General features: G+C 45.6%; 1 protein-coding gene and 1 pseudogene across 22 annotated transcripts in view; both read right to left on the bottom strand.

The window, feature by feature from the left end:
- The window catches only part of nrcama (neuronal cell adhesion molecule a), a 529,817-nt gene that overhangs the window by 414,984 nt on the left and 100,784 nt on the right, over positions 1 to 14,049 (bottom strand). For 9 of the 22 annotated variants that reach the window (XM_072484330.1, XM_072484327.1, XM_072484331.1 and 6 more), the window contains one exon: positions 13,630 to 13,718. The exons of the other annotated variants lie outside the window; for them this stretch is intronic. The gene's annotated coding sequence lies outside the window, so the exon portion shown is untranslated. The remainder of the gene's footprint in view (positions 1 to 13,629; positions 13,719 to 14,049) is intronic. 22 annotated transcript variants of the gene reach the window in all.
- Positions 3,544 to 4,499, bottom strand: LOC140395957 (small ribosomal subunit protein uS5 pseudogene; annotated as a pseudogene).

Raw genomic sequence — 14,049 nt, 5'->3', positions numbered from 1 at the left:
TGTTTCTGCTCCACAAGCGACTGTCTTACTTAGTTCCACACCCTTACAACTCTCCGCACTCTTATTCTACAATTTATTTATTTATCTACATCTTACATATTTCACTGAGCTTCGTGACCAGGCACTGACCTCTAGGCCGGATGTCACGGTCTGGTCAAGAAGCTCTTTCAGTCTGCATGGGAGCAAGGAACCATCCCACAGAATACAAAGATACCTCATTGTCCACCTGTACAAGCGGAAAGGAACTCGCCAGCTTGAGACAATCCTAGAGGAATCTCAGTCCTCTCCCATTGCCAGCAAAATCACCACCAGAATTCTTTAGAACCACTTTGTACAACATCTCAACCAGGTCGTGCTGCCAGAGAGTCAGTGTGGTTTCAAGGTCAAGGAACCGCAGATATGATGTGTGTGTGGTTAGACAGTTCCAGGAGAACATGGATCTCTACTACATGGATCTCTTCCAAAATATGCAGTTTGGAGTGGAGTGAATGCCTATGAAAAAGTGTGGGGGGAAATCACCCACAACCTGAGTAAAGCATGGAAACAGGTTACATCCTTATAGTAGGATGAGAGGGTATTCAGGAAGTCTCTCCCTTGACTGCTGTTTGTACTACTGTCCACCCACAGAGGACAACACACAGGAGATTCACTGAGAGGCTATCTTTACAGGTGGGAGTGATTTGTTCATGGACATCAGTCAAGATTTGCACCACTGCCTGTTGTCATGTTGTCCACTTACAAGATTGTTTCGCAAGGTCGCAAGTCCTGCTACCCTGAAACCCAGGCCAGAGATGGGGGTGCAACATTTTGGTGCTGATTCAGGGAGAGAGACCCCATCCCAGAAGGGAAGGGCTCACAAAGTGACCCTTTAACTGTTGCAGTATAGAGGTAGAATGCCCAGTCAATGTAGTGCTGCATGTTCACTGCCGACAGTCTGGATGTGATCAACAGAGAATTAGAGAAATAAATTGCAATGAGGAGGAGGATTGATCGGATTGTGAAATGTCTGAATTTCCAGACATGGATTTTAATCTGAACTGTATTTCCAAACTCAGACAGTACGATGTCTCCTGCAATAAAAACTCATTCCAGAATTAACCTGACCCTCACTATTCAACTTGACAGAAATTGTGGTGACATAAATTAGATGCATAGCTAAGAGGTCGATAATATTATAAAAGGTCTTCGACTGGATCTTTTTTACAAATTGTCTTTCTGCTGATGTCTGTGTCACGTTTACACTGGAGAATTGGCTCTCCTGTGCTAACTCGACCTCTGACCTCCTTTTCCCTCCAAGCACCTCTTTGTGAGTGCGGAATGGGGAGATTTACCCGAGGAAATCTGCAGCATCCAATATTTAAATAGCTTTCAAAGGAGGGAGTGATTTCTTCGGAACCAGAACTAAAACTCTACTGGTCTGTTAATTTGGAAGAATATTTAGCGAAGGGAATTACCTTAAACATAGGGTATACCCCTCAATTACCACAGCAATCGGCACATTTGAGGAGCAAGAATGTCATGCAGGAAGCTCAGGTGTAAGGCTGGTTGGGCCGAGAGGACTCTTACATTGGCAGCTCAGAAGTAGGACTGAGTATCACAAAAACACAGCTAGAGGTACATGTTTATCAACAGCTGAACTATATTCAGGGCAGCCATTTAGTAGGCCTTGGATAGCGGCACTTATTTTTGGTTGAACAAACCTGAATTTGAGAATCACTGGTCTAGAATGCACAGAAAACATCACATAAGGTCATAACAGGACCAGTTTACACAAGAAAGGACAAGAGCAGCAGATACCTGGGATCCCCACCACCTCAAGGTTCCCTTCCAAGTCACTCATCACCCTCACTTTGAAATGGCCATTAACTTCACTGTCACTGGGTCAAAATCCTGAAACTCCCTCCCTAACAGCAATGTGGATGTACCTACAGCTGAAGGACTGCAGCGGTTCAAGAAGGCAGCTCACCACCGCCTTCTGAAGGGCAACTAGGCTGGCCTAACCAGCAACGCCCACATCCCATAAAAATGATTTTTTTTTAAAGGGAGTATCAAGATAGATCATTGGCATATAAAGGGGAGGGGGGGTAACACAAAGGAGACTCACTCACCAATTGGTTTCAACTGTACAGTGCGAGAATTACACTGATAATTGATCCACAACACTAGACTTGTCTAAAGTTAATGATATGCCACAGACAGACAAGCAGGACTTGCCACATTACAACAGTAATAACACCGAAAGTACTTCATCAGCTGTAAAACACTCTGGGACGTCCTTGTTAACTCCAGTAATTGTATATAGTTGACAAATGAGATTAGAGCTCGTCTTTTACCTCAAGTAGGTTTATTCGTAAAACAGTTCACATGACAGACTCCCTTGGTCACTTCCACACCCCATTGCTATAGCTGTGTCCATTTATACTCTTTTGAGTAAAACAAACAACCAGTTATATACACTATTTTGGGTTCAAGCAATTAAACTAAATTAAAGAAACTGAGGGACAATGTCCATTTATCAGTGAGGCAATACTCATCAACCAGAGACCGGGTTCGATTCTGGTCTTGGGTGACTGTCCGTGTGGAGTTTGTACGTTCTCTCCGTGTCTGCGTGGGTTTCCTTTGGATGCTCCCGTGTCCTCCCACAATCAAAAGATGTACGGGTAAGGTGGATTTGCCATGGTAAATTTCCCCTTAGTGTCCAGGGGATGTGCAGGTTAGGTTATTGGGTTATGGGGATAGGACATGGTGGACAGTTGAGTGGACATGGGTCGGTGCAGACTTGATGGGCCGAATGGCCTTCTTCTGCACTGTAGGGATTCTATGATATTTTGATTCAATACCATTGGATATTGATTCACGCTCATTGAACATTGATTCACACCTGTCTTTAACAATGCAATCGGCATAACAATACAACTGCTATCCAAGATAATTACTACATCTACAGACCTGAAGTAGATGATTGTCCCTAAAATAAAACAGGCCTGAGGTCATGTAAGGCACCATGTAAATGAAAGCTCTCTCTCTCTTCCTCATTCACTCGTATAGAGGGTGTTCCATTCGGGAGTGTCAGATCAGGATGAGGGTGCAGATTTCTCGTCTATATCAGGGGCAGGCTGGGGATGACATTCTGAGCATCCCAGTTCCATTGCATTGAGTTACCAATTCCCCCTCCCACCATCCCACTCAACCCCTTTCCCTGCGAATTCAAAGGATTCGCTATTCCTTTTCAGGGCTGCCCTACCCAGGAGTTTGTTTGCACAGAAGGAGGGACAACACGAATCGTCAATAGTGGGTTCACGGCAGAGTCATTGAGGATGAGAGTCCTTTGCCAATAGTCATTTCACAAATCGGGTGCAGTTGGAGTAAAATAATCCGGATTGGAAAAATCTAGGCTGAATGAGAATTGTGAGGAACCTCACAGATAGGTCCAGATTATGTCACAGGAGCTTGCACAGGATGAGCTGGTGTCATAAGTCATGTGTCACTATAGTTTTTTTTTCATGGGCAACAGCTCTTTATTTTATTCTTTGCATAAAAAGTTTATGTTGCTGGAGCAAAGGCCAACTGGGACCTTTAGACAGGCACTCAGCTGCGGGTCTTGGTCAAGTGGCCAATGAATTCCTGGTTTGGGGCCTTGGTAAGCACAGCCTCTTTCCATAGATCCGGGGTCAGATAACTGTAGGTCTCAGAGATGACATCAAAAGCAGCTTTAGCAAAGTTGCTCAGTGTAGCTGTGCAGCCTCGGACTGAGATGTAGCAACCGTCACTACCAGCCATCTGAAGCACTTTCTTAGGTACAAGAACTGAGACAATAGCAGTTCCATGGGATGTAGGGATTAGACGGACCAAGACTAAACCGCAGTGACCAGTCACCTTGCATGGTACAGTGTGCCTTTCCAATTTTATTACCCCTGTAGCCTCTCCTTACAGAAATGATTGACAGCTTTGTCAGAGCTACAGCTTCGTGAATGGCAGTGTTCACTTCCTTGGAGCACTTGACACCCAAACCAACATGTCCGCTATAGTCAGCAATAGCAACAAAAGCCTTGAACATTGTGCATTGACCAGCACGGGTCTGCTTCTGTAACAGGCATGATCTTGAGAACCACATCCTTTAAAGCCGATCCCAGGAAGAAGGCAATGATTTCAGACTCCTTCATAGGAAGGGCGAAGAGGTGAATTTCCTCCAGCGTTTTGATCTTCATATCCTTTACCAAAGGCCCAAGCTTAGTTACCTCTTTGGAGGCAGAAATGTTGATGATGTTGGAAGGACAGAATAAGCTGAAGGCCAAGATGGACGATCTGGAGAATCGCTCAAGAAGGCAAAACCTGATGATCTTGGGGCTGCCCGAAGGTATTGGGACAAGAACCACGGAATTCGTGGCCAAGATGTTCAAGCAGCTAGTCGGGGAGCGGGGTCTTTCACTGCCTTCCATCCAGTCCCATTGGTCGTTGAGGAGGGCTGGAGCTGGGGTGCCACCACAGGTGATTATCATAAGGCTCCATCATTATTTGGACAAGGAAAAGACCCTGAGGTGGCCAAAGGAGACCCGTGAATGTAGCTGGGATGGCCGTCGTAAGGTGCATTTTGGCATCATGTACCCCGTTCACTTGTGGGGAAAGAGAAGAATATTTCGACATGTCGGAGGAGGCAAGCAAATTTATAAAGGACCATGGACTGTGGGACATTTGAGGATTCTGGGTGGGTTCACAAGCTTGGTTGAGCTGTGGTACTCAAGGGGGTGAGGGCTCGTCTGTTTTTTTTTGCTTTTGATTTCTGTACTTTGAATGTATAGTCTTATAATATCTGCCACACTGCGTGTGGGGTGTAGGTATGGGTATGGTGGTGAGCATTGGGGGGGGGGGGGGCGAAGGGGAAGAGAGGTGGCATGGAGATGAAGGTGTTTGGAGGTAAGATGGTGGTGGGGTGGGGCGGGGGGCAGAATAGGTGGGTCTTTTTGTAAATAAAGTTTTTTTCAGCCTCAGGTGGGGATCTGGAGCTCCCTGACAAGGCTGGTCCCATGGAATGTGAGGGGACTAAATGGGCTGATCAAAAGATCTCAAGTGTGCGACTATTTAAACGGTTTGAAGGCAGTGGTCTTTCTGCAGGAGACTCACCTGAGGGTTAAGGACGAAACGAGATTGAGGAAAGGTGGGTGGGCCAAGTATTCCATTCAGGGTTGGATACGAGCGGATGGGGTGGATCCGTGTAGGTTTGGGCGCCCGAAGGTGAAGGAGTTTTTCTTCATTTTGCACGTAAAGTGCACTCCTGTATAGATTTGTTTGTTATAGATAAGGCATTGTTTGCGGGGTGGTGGATTGGAATACTCAGTGATTGTTATATCTGATCATGCACCGTATTTTGCGGATCTGTGCGTGAAAAAGGGGGGCACCCAGTGAACGCTGTGGAGGCTGGACGTGGCACTTGTGTCGGCTAAGGGGGTATGTGAGGATTGGGGCAGCTATAGGCATATATGACAAGTTGAATGAAAATGAGGAGGTCTCCATCTCCATGTTTTGGGAGGCGTTGAAGATGGTAATTAGGAGGGAGCTAATCTCGATCAAGGCGCATAGGGGAAGGCGGAGAGATGGAAAGACAGAGGTTGATGGAGGCTATTTTAGCAGTTGGTCAGCAATACTTGGCCACCCCAGAGGAGTTGTTGTTGAAGGAAAGGATTGGGCTGTTGTTGTTGGGGAAGGTGGTGGGTCAGCTGTGCCGGGTACAGGGGGCGTTCTATGAACATGGGGACTCGGATTCCCAGTGGAATTTTCTTAAAAGTTCGCGATGGATTTGGGGCCTCATATAATGGAAATGTTTCGCGACTTGTTAGCCACGGGTGAACTCCCGCCCATGTTGGCACAAGCTTCAATTTCACTCATTTTGAGAAAGGACAAGGATCCAGAGGAGTGTGGTGCTTATCGATCGATATCATTGTTAAACGCAGATGCAAAGTTGTTGGCCAAGGTATTGGCAACGCACCTGAAGGATTGTGTGCCGGGGGTGATAGCTGAGGATCAAATGGGGCCCATGAAGGGGAGACAGTTAGCGTCCAATACTAGGAGGATATTGAATGTGGTGATGACGCCCCCGATTGTTCAGGAAAAAAGGTGTTAATGTCCATGGACATAGAGAAGGCTTTTGATTGGGTTGAGTGGGAGTACCATTCAGATGCTGGGGCAGTTTGGTGTTAGACCGTGGCCTATTGGTTGGATTAGGTTGTTGTACCAGGCCCCATGGCAAATGTCCGCGCTGATGCAACAAGTTTGGGGTATTTCAGTTTACACAGGGGAACAGGCAGGGTTGTCCACTTTCCCTGTTGCTTTTTGCATTGACGATTGAACTGTTGGCAATGGTGTTTAGGGCATTGACAGAGTGGAGGGAAATAGAAAGGGGAGGTGTGGAACATCAAGTGTCCCTAAATGCAGCCAACTTGCTGTTATATGTGATGGACCTGATTTCTAGTACAAGTTGGATTATGGCGATGTTGACCAAAGTTGGCTCGATCTCGGGGTATAAATTAAATGTGGGGAAAAGTAAAGTGTCCCTGATTAAGTTCCCAGGTACAAGGAAGGGGACTGGAGAGGTTGCCGTTTCGGCTGGTCAGGTAGAATTTTCAGTGCCTGGGAATATGGGTGGCGTATAGTTGGGCTCTGTTGCACAAGTTAAATGTGGCCAACTTAACTTGTGCAACAGAGGTGAAGGAGGATTTAAAGAGGCGGGACGTTATCTCTGGAAGGGTGGGTCCAAACTGTGAAAATGATGAACCTGCCAAAAATCTTTTTTTGTTTTCCAGAATCTTCCGATTTTCCTGCCTAAATCTTTTTTGGGGAGGGCAAATAGGATGATTTCGGCCTTTATTTCGACGGTAAGGTTCGGAGAACGTTTCTACAGAGGGACAGGCAGTCGGGGGGGGGTTTGATGTTGCCGAATTTGATGAATTATTATTAGGCGGCAAATGTGGAGAAGGTTCGGGAATGGGTCGTTGAGGAAGGGTCAGTCTGGGGGCAGAGGTTTTGTGTATAGGAACAAGTCTGTGGGCACTGGTGATGGCTCCACTTCCGTTCTCGCCAGCCAAATACTCTACAAGCTCGGTGGTGGTTGCTTCGTTCAAAGTTTGGAATCAGTTTAGGCAACATTTTAAGGTGGGGGGCATGTTTTAAGCTGTGAGCTTCCATTTATGGGAATCATGGATTGATTCCAGCAAGGTTGGATTCGGCAGACAGGGCTTGGGAACAGGAGGGGAGAAAGGAGTTTAGGGACTTTTTCGTGGAAGGTAGATTTGCAGAGTTGGGGAACTGATAGAGAAGTTTCAGATGCCGAGGGTGAATTGGTTCCAGTACTTGCAGATTAGGAATTTTGTGAAGAAGGAGCTGGCCATGTTTCCACAGTTACCGCCCCTTCATTGCTAGAGACGATAGTGTTGGAGGATGAGATAGGAGAGGGCAAGATCTCTGATGGGCAGTTAATGGAGTGGGAGAAAGTTTCGATGGAGATGAAGAGGAAATGGGAGGAGGCGTTGTGTGGTGTATTGGGGGGGGTTTGGAGTGAGGCCTTGCGTAGGGTACACTCAACCTCATTCAATTTAAAATGGTGCATAGAACACATACGACAAAAATGCGTATGAATGTTTTTTTTTCCCCCAGAGGTGGAAGACAGATGCGAGCAGTATTTAAGGGCACCTGCGAACCACACATACATGTTCTAGTCCTGTCCAAAATTGGTGGGATTTTGGAAGTCCTTTTCAGGGACAATGTCAGAGATCTTAGGGGATGAAGGTGGTTCCAAGCCAGTAGGTGGCGATATTCAGGGTATCGGAAGATCTGGGACTGCAGGAGGGGAGAGAGGCCTTTGCCTCCCTGATAGCCTGGAGGAGAACCTTGTTCGGGTGGCGGGCTATGGAGCCGTCAAGGACAACGGGATCAGTGAGTGATCTGGCAGAATTTTTGCATTTGAAGATAAAGTTTGCCATTTGTGGGTCAGAGGTGGGGTTCAACTCGAGGTGGAGGCTGGTCATCCCCTTTAGGAATTGGTAAGTGTCAGCGGGTGGGGGAGAGGTTTGTTTTGTTTTATATTAGCCACAAGGCGGGGCATGTGGGGTGATTATGGGGGGGGGGGGGGGAGGTTATAATGAGAAATGTATATTGTTGGATGGAATGTTGTGCTTTGTATATAAAATAAAAATGTGCTGAATAAAACTATATTTTTAAAAGCCGCAGGTCCTATTACGGTATTTTCTGGGGAAAGTTAATTTAATTTTTCTTACATTTTGAGGTCTTGCTATTCACTCTAAAATTCACCCTCGAGCCCAATGGAGCAAGTTGCTTATTTGATATTCGGAGGCCAGGCTGCTGAATTTCAATTTGATCCTATGGTTAAAATCGATGACTTCTCAAAAAGGGTTATTAACTTTCTTCCGAACATTGCATTTTTTGCCCCTGGGCATGGCAGAAACATAGAGGAACTGAACTTACTGAGCTTTATTTAGCATCTGTTTTGCTGGACAAATGTCTAATTCATAGTGAATTGCTTCTTTAATTGTAGTGTTGGCCTGGCCATTTGTCAAAATCACTTCTTTGGCACATAAAAGTCAGGAGGGACGATATTCCAGTTCTAGCACACAATAGACATGGGAGGAAAATAGCGGCCAATGCATGCCTTGTAGTATTTAGGAGAATTCAGGACAAACTACTTCTAGGAAGAGCACAGCTGAAGCTTCCAGACCTCTCATTTTAGCACAATCCATCCTGAGGGACAAGCTGAGGAGGCAAAAAAAAGGATTTCATGTTTTGTGTGTGTTTTTAAATACAAAATGTTTTTGCCACTTTAGTTTGTGCTGCGGAATGATATTAATCCTTTGTTTCCTAAGGAGGTCACCTTTGGTGCTATTAGTGTTAGCCTGGGGCCTGTGGTAACACTTGCCTTTAAATCAGAAGGTTCCTATTTTAAGTCCCATTCCACAGAACCTGAGCACATAGTCCAGGCTGACAACTCCAGGGCGGTACTCAAGGAATGCTGCACCGACAGAGGCGCTGTTTTTTGAATGAAACATTAAACCGAGGCCAGTTCTACCCCATCAGATTTAAATGAAAGATCCCATGGCATTATTCTGAAGTTGGGGGGGGGGGTCTCCTGGGTGTGCCGGTTAATGTTCTTCCCTCAACCAACGGCACTAGATTAGAGGTGGCACAGTAGTTGGCACATCTGCCTCCCAGCACCAGGGACTCGGGTTCAATTCCAGCCCTGAGTGACTGTGTGGAGTTTCCACATTCTCCCCGTGTCTGCGTGGGCTTCCTCCCTAAGTCCAAATGGCCTCTGTTCTGCACTGTCGGGACTCTATGATTATCTAGTGATTAGTTTATTGCTGTTTATGGGGGTTTGTTGTGCACAGATTAGCTGCTGCTCTTCCTACCATAGGCTGCTTTCCCCTTTGAGGGGGAGAGCTGACTGGTGGCAATTTAACCGGAGGATCACCGCATCTTGGGCGAGGGGCGAGATTAAGAAGGCATAACCTTCATGAATAACCTCAGCTGGTACAGGAATTGAACCCACGCTGCTGGCCTCGCTCTGCATCATGAACCAGCGGTCCAGCCAACGGAGCTAGACTGGCTGCAACAGTGATCACACTTCAAAGGTATTTCATTGGCTGTAAAGTGCTTTGGGGGAATTCAGAGCTCATGTGGTTTATCTGGAGACCGACAAAAGGAACAAACTGCTCCTTTCCCAACACAGTAAGGATCCACCCTGACCGCACCATACAATTGGCACCTGCAAGGCACTCCACATCCACACTAGTTTCCTTCTGCCCCGCTGGCTATTTGGCACCACGATGCTGCCCACTTTCCAACTTCCTGCATAGTAGACCATGAAGATGTACGTCTGCCTGCTAGCCGCCCTGTTCCCAACCAGCGTGCGGCATTATCACAGAACCTGGACCCTCTGAAGCACAAAGTTTAAATTGCAAACTTTGCACAGGTCATCAGGAACTGTCCAGTTGAAAATACTATCCTGTAAATTCAAAGTGCTTCTGACTTCCCCCTGGGGCTTTATCCGTACTTCCCCCGTTAATAATGCTGCTACCTTCGAAGGCCTGCATCACTCCGGATCCTCCTGATCCTGCGTCCAAAATACTGGTACCAGCTGGCATGGAAGTCACCCGCTTCTTTATAGGGAGGGTCAGCAGCGCATGCAAGCATGGTAGCACCCAGCGGCACATCGTACTGCACCCGGGAAATCAAATCTTCTTCTTAGTTATACCTAGTGAACCCCCAGACTGCAGTGAGTAAGTGAAAGAAAGTGAATGAGAGAAAGGCAGGCACAGATAAAGAGGGATAAAGCTCAGAGAAAAAGACAGAGACAAAGTGAGAAAGAGAAAGAAAGTGAAAGCAGCAGAGAAAGAGAGAGAAAGAGAGGAAGATAAGAGGCAGAAAATGACTGTGCAAGAAAAAGCGATGCGGAAACAAATGAAGGACAGGGGAAACGTTGGGGTTTATATTTTTATGCACACACACATAAACTTATCGATACACACACGTATAATACGTGGCAACATGGGAAATTGTGAGTGTGGAAGCATCCTGTGTAGCAGAGGGAAGTGCGGTCTTCTCCCATGATATTTGTTCAGCAGCAGATTATCTCACAAGACCCAGCTGGGACACCAAAGCCTCGCACACTCCCCAGTGGCTCATCAAAAGACTCCTGACTAACCTGGAGGCAGCTCCTCCCCAAAGACCTACCAGTGGGATCAGGGCTTTGCTGCAATGGTTTGATTAATAAACACTGGAATAAAGCTATTTTTAAATGATGGCTTTTATTGCAACATCGGCCAGAAGACCTCTGAATTCACAGCTGTTGGGTCAGCAAGGTGTGTTTTCTGAAACGTTAGGTGACTAGAGTCACGAGTCATCTACATTATTTCAAGAACTCTTTTCAGAAGGTTCAAAACTGTAAGATCTCACTGTCAACCAGCCACAATGCAGAGAGTATTGTGAATACAATGGTTGCAACTGTGCCTTCAAAGTGTTAAATTACACTGTTGTTAAATGACTTGTGGCTTTCATCATCTTTATAAGCATGGGTGCCTTCAGTTCCAAAATACGTTTGAAGTTAAACAACAACTAGTTTTATGTAGTGCCTTCCAAATAGAGAGATACTGGACGGCTCTTCACGCCAACACTGTTATCAAACAAAAACGGTCACCAAACCACATAAAGGAGATATTCGGACAGCTGACTAAAAGCTTGGTCAAAGCACAAGGTTTTTAGGGATCTGCTCTGTGTCCTTATTGTCGTTCGCTTCCCAGATTTTACTAATAAGATTGTAAAGATCAGAAATTACTTATGATTATTTTTTGCCATGCTGTCTGCTTCAAAAGATAAACCAGATCGAACTGGTTGGGAACAAATAACTTCAGCCAGCAGTGTAGCTGTAAATTGTGGTCCCCTGGACCATTTACACCGAACACATTAGTTCCCAGCTCAGCCGTTACCAGGCATTTATAAATAATGCAACTATAAGATGCATTGGAGCAGAGAAAGAGGTTTAAAGGTAGAATGTTTGGGAGGGATTTCTGGATCTTCAGGCCCAGATGTTTGAATGGCTGGCAAAATGGTGGGGCGAAGAGGTTGGGTGATACTTCTAATGTGTTCAGCGGTGAATTTGGAATGCCCAAAGATTGAGCATGTAGCAGTGCTATAACATCTTCGTCTGTAGTTTTCGGCAATTAGTCAGATAACTGCTTTTCAAATGTAAGTTCATTGTTGCTGCTTCCGATTCCCAACTTTTTCAATGATAGAAATTCCCCATCTTTACCAGCTTGATTATTGTGGCATGGTGGCACAGTGGTTAGCACCACTGTCTCACAGTGGCAGGGACCCAGGTTCGATTCTGGCCATGGGGGACTGTCTATGTGGAATTTCCCGGTGTCTGCATGGGTTTCCTCTGGGTGCCCCAGTTTCTTCCCTCAATCCAAAGATGCTACAGATTTGGTGGATTAGCCATGCTAAATTGCCCCTTAGTGTCCAAAGGTGTACAGGTTAAGTCACAGGGTTGCTGGGATGGGGTAGGGGATGGGCCTAGGTAGAGTGCTCTTTTGGAGGGTCGGTGCAGACTTGGTGGGTCGAATGGCCTCCTTCTGCACTGTAGGAATTCTCTGATTCTATGCTTCACCTAGTTTATTCAGTGAATAACAGATTCACACTGACCCGATAGGTCCCACTGCTTGATCCCTGATCAATGTAGAGTGAGCGGGGTCAGAGGAATCCTTATGGAATAATAATTGGTCTCAGTGCTTCCAACCAGTCAGGAAAGGAGAAGAAAAAACATTACAGCATTATAAATTCACGGTGGAAAGAGATGGGCCAAGAGATTTTACAAAGCAAGAGCAGGCTTCCTTCTTCAGTCATGCCACACAGCACTCCACAAGGTACCACAAGATAGATGTGGACGATTTAGAAATTCTGAGGAGATGATTTAGTGAGCGAGTTTCAGAGTGTTGGGAGAGTCACAATGTCTCCACTAGTGCGGTGTAAGAGGATGAGGGGAAAGTCGTCAGTAACCACCATTTCCACCGAGCAGTTAATTCTAAAGTGCTGACAGAGTGGGAATCGGATCACCTGCAAAAATATAAGCCTTGATATGTTCCCCAAAGAGACCGATAAGATTTAAAAATATATTGGAATTTCCAGTGGCTGACTGAAAAGATCGCACAACATTTCACGTTTCAAAACTGTCACTGTAATATACAAACTAAAAGCAACATTCTCTAAACACTGTTCAATAGGCATCTTATACTCTAAACTACAAAAACAATCCCCATTTATTGTTTAAATGACTGAAAAGTCAATTTCCAGCCTAACTTCTAATCCTTGAACGGGCTTTCATGGGAGGGTTAATCTGCAGCTTATTTAACTACAGCTAAGCAAATCTTCCCACCTCTTGGTTGTCTCGCTGAAAAGTGAGCATAATCGGAGTGGTGAACAATAGGAACTAGCAGACTCTTGTACACACATGCCCACATACTCGCACAGGATTGTTGTCCTCTCAAAGTCCATCGACATGACAGCATGAATCACATAGGCCTTGTATCCAGGTAAAAATGCGAATTAGCTATCCTTTTGATCCCAATTCCATTCCATCTTGAAATTATATAGACAGCTGAAAGTCTAACCGTTTACAAAACTTTACATTTATAACACCTCCCTGCAAAGTTGGAGACCAACAGTCGATCCACGATCAGCACAGCTACTCTGGTCGTTGTTTATTGCTATTAATAACAGGGCACCTTCTTCCCAGTAAGACGACCTGGGCTCTTCTTTAACAATTAACAACCAAGCCACCCAGGCATGCTGTCAGCAAAATTCAAAGGTCACATGACCCCCTTCAAGCCTCCATTTGACCTTATATTAAAGAGACAGTCCCAGAACATAACAATGTTGCTAACTTTACGTTTGCAAGTCTTGTGCTCTCTTTTGATTCAAGGATGACAAAAAAAGGATTTGTATTTGATATTGTCAATGAACCGGCTTGAAGCAGTTAATAAGGGAGCTAAGTTAATGCCAGTTATTTTAACCCTGGATCCCTGGGTGTTTCAGCCCACCAAGCTAAACTCAGCATGACTCATTACTCACCTGTAACTTTAACTCTCAAACACCAGCAAACAGTGGATAAACTCTCATCTCCTGAGCCAAACAGTTCCACTCATTTTCCAGCCGGGGCACTGCAGAAGAGGGGGAAAAGGCCAACATAAGAGTTTGATGGGGTGAGTGTACATGGACGTCAGGGTGCCCCAGACAATATTCCATCCATGTAGCAGGAAAAATCACAGGGTGCTACACCCCTATGTGTGACTTGACAAAATTTACCTCACAACGGCAGGAGTGGGCAATTTGACTCGTTGAGCCCACTGGGCTATTTTGTTCAAATGTTGGTTCCCAGTCTAATATTATTGCTCGAGTAAAAATGTAACTAGTTTCATTTTGCTCAGCCCGTCACTCCTCTCCCTCCTTGTACCTCAACCTGGAAAACTCTTTCCCTTCTTTGAAAAGCAG

The sequence above is a fragment of the Scyliorhinus torazame genome, chromosome 19, assembly GCF_047496885.1.
Source record: "Scyliorhinus torazame isolate Kashiwa2021f chromosome 19, sScyTor2.1, whole genome shotgun sequence".
NCBI lineage: Eukaryota > Metazoa > Chordata > Chondrichthyes > Carcharhiniformes > Scyliorhinidae > Scyliorhinus > Scyliorhinus torazame.
This window is presented reverse-complemented; position numbering and strand designations above follow the sequence as displayed.